Genomic DNA, 2984 nt, shown 5'->3' with positions numbered 1-2984 from the left:
CCTGTGGTTCTGGATGATGTCCCTTCCGTCTTTTAGTTTCACTTTTGAAATGGTTGTTCGAGGCGGCAAACTCCGGCGTTAACCTATGCCGCCATCTTGGTTCTCTCTCTGCTGTGCGATCTTGAGCAAGTCAACTGACCTCTCTGTGTCCTATTGTCCTCATCAGTGTTTGAAAGAACATGACTAATTTACCCTTCATGCCTTCTCTCTCTCTTTTTTTCTTCTCATTAAGCTTTCACATTAGTCTGTGGGGTGCGGATATAGAGACTAAAAGGCATAGTTTGGCCCCCAGAGGTGCAGTGTTTCTCAAAGCGAAGGACTGGAGTCTCCCGTTAGAGGTTCGTGGAATCAGCCTCTGGGGAGCTGACCTGCATTTTGAGGAAAAGGAGACAGAATAAATGAAGAGAAGTTATCAGGGTGCATCAGACTTAATGAGAGCAAGGTCCAGGAAGCCTTTATTGGACGCTTTCATTCTATCTGTATAACATACCTATGTCCCCATAGATAGCCGACAGTGGACCTGAGGGGACGCTGGATGACGATACGAAGTGCTTTCCTTGCTGGCCATCAGCTCTCGTCTGTGGGAACAGGAGACGGCAGGGGCGGAGGGAGCGTTTCATTTCAACATTCAGTTTGTCGTCGCAGTTCCCTGAGACGTGTGACACTAAGGAGCTGGCGCACACTCTTGTGTTTGTGCACGTCTGAGTAGCTTTATCCGGAGAGAACCTGCCCGTCCTGAGAGGTGCTCGGAGCGTTTTCCCTGAAAGGGATAACGCATCGATGAGTCACGTGTTCTAGTCATAAAGTTACTCTCCTGAACCTGTTTAAACCACTTTATTGAGGAATAACTGTCATACAGAAAGCTGTGCGGATTTAATGTCTACAACGTAGGTTTAGAGTTAAGTATTCTTAAACGCTGCATCTCTTCAGAACATTATTCAGCAAATTAAGACACGGGGTAACATATGGATATGCAGATTAGACTCTGACTTGTTAAGTGTGAATATTTATGCATATATATGCAGAGAGAAACGCTGCCGGCTGTAGGACGATAGTGAGTGTTAGCTCTGGGTGGTGGGGTCCTTAGTGCTTTCGATGTTCTCCTTGCTTTGCTTTTTAAGCTTTAAGCAATATATTATAGTTTTCTGCACCATTAAGAGAGAATTAAAGGATAATGAGTGCTTTCTATATGCTGACCCTTTACATATCCCATCATTTAATTATTGCAACAACTCCATGCCGTAGGTACTACACGTGGGGAAACTGAGGCTTTAAGAGATTAAGCGGATTGCCCAATGCCACAGAGCTGGGGTGTAAAGTAACCAGCACTCAAAACAGTGGAAGCTTGCCTTTCCTAACCTGTCCCCAAGTCCACTTACCCTGACTTATTGCCTTTCTCTTGGATGGATGGATGGATGGATGGATGATGGATGGATGGGGGGATGGATGGATGGGTGGATGGATGGATGGGGGGATGGATGGATGGGTGGATGGATGGATGGGGGGATGGATGGATGGGTGGATGGATGGATGGGGGGATGGATGGATGGGTGGATGGATGGATGGGGGGATGGATGGATGGGTGGATGGATGGATGGGGGGATGGATGGATGGGTGGATGGATGGATGGGGGGATGGATGGATGGGTGGATGGATGGATGGGGGGATGGATGGATGGGTGGATGGATGGATGGGGGGATGGATGGATGGGTGGATGGATGGATGGGGGGATGGATGGATGGGTGGATGGATGGATGGGGGGATGGATGGATGGGTGGATGGATGGATGGGGGGATGGATGGATGGGTGGATGGATGGATGGGGGGATGGATGGATGGGTGGATGGATGGATGGGGGGATGGATGGATGGGTGGATGGATGGATGGGGGGATGGATGGATGGGTGGATGGATGGATGGGGGGATGGATGGATGGGTGGATGGATGGATGGGGGGATGGATGGATGGGTGGATGGATGGATGGGGGGATGGATGGATGGGTGGATGGATGGATGGGGGGATGGATGGATGGGTGGATGGATGGATGGGGGGATGGATGGATGGGTGGATGGATGGATGGGGGGATGGATGGATGGGTGGATGGATGGATGGGGGGATGGATGGATGGGTGGATGGATGGATGGGGGGATGGATGGATGGGTGGATGGATGGATGGGGGGATGGATGGATGGGTGGATGGATGGATGGGGGGATGGATGGATGGGTGGATGGATGGATGGGGGGATGGATGGATGGGTGGATGGATGGATGGGGGGATGGATGGATGGGTGGATGGATGGATGGGGGGATGGATGGATGGGTGGATGGATGGATGGGGGGATGGATGGATGGGTGGATGGATGGATGGGGGGATGGATGGATGGGTGGATGGATGGATGGGGGGATGGATGGATGGGTGGATGGATGGATGGGGGGATGGATGGATGGGTGGATGATGGATGGGGAGATGGATGGATGATGGATGGATGGGGGGATGATGGGTGGATTAATGGTTGGGTGCCACAAATAGCTCTTGCTTGCCCTACAACACTCTTTGGTGACTTGCACTCATGTTGGGGAATATTTGGCTCTGTAAATGAAAGAGCACAGTATTTCTAAATAAAGGAACACTATCAGACTAATTTTCCATAACATAAATTAATAACATAAATTCTCATGAAATGAAGTTATTCTTTAAAATAATCTTCAACTGCTCATTGTAAAATTTGAGGAAACATGAATTATTTAATGTTTAATGTTTATAATGCAAGGGAGGCAAAGGGACACTTTTCTTCATGAGCACTGGCGGGTTCACAGAGAGTCCCAGCTGAAGGACTGGAGCAACCATCCCTTCTGCTACCTCATTCTGCTGCGGGTAATGAAGCCCCAGCGAGGAATGTGTTTAGTGGTTATTTAATAACTAGGGGCCCGGTGCACGAAATTCGTGCACTGTGTGGGTGTGTGTGTGTGTGTGTATGTGGGGGTG

This window comes from Myotis davidii, unplaced genomic scaffold (assembly GCF_000327345.1).
Source record: "Myotis davidii unplaced genomic scaffold, ASM32734v1 scaffold333, whole genome shotgun sequence".
In the NCBI taxonomy this organism is placed as follows: domain Eukaryota; kingdom Metazoa; phylum Chordata; class Mammalia; order Chiroptera; family Vespertilionidae; genus Myotis; species Myotis davidii.
The sequence above is the reverse complement of the archived record's forward strand: the minus strand, read 5'-3'. Positions refer to the sequence as shown.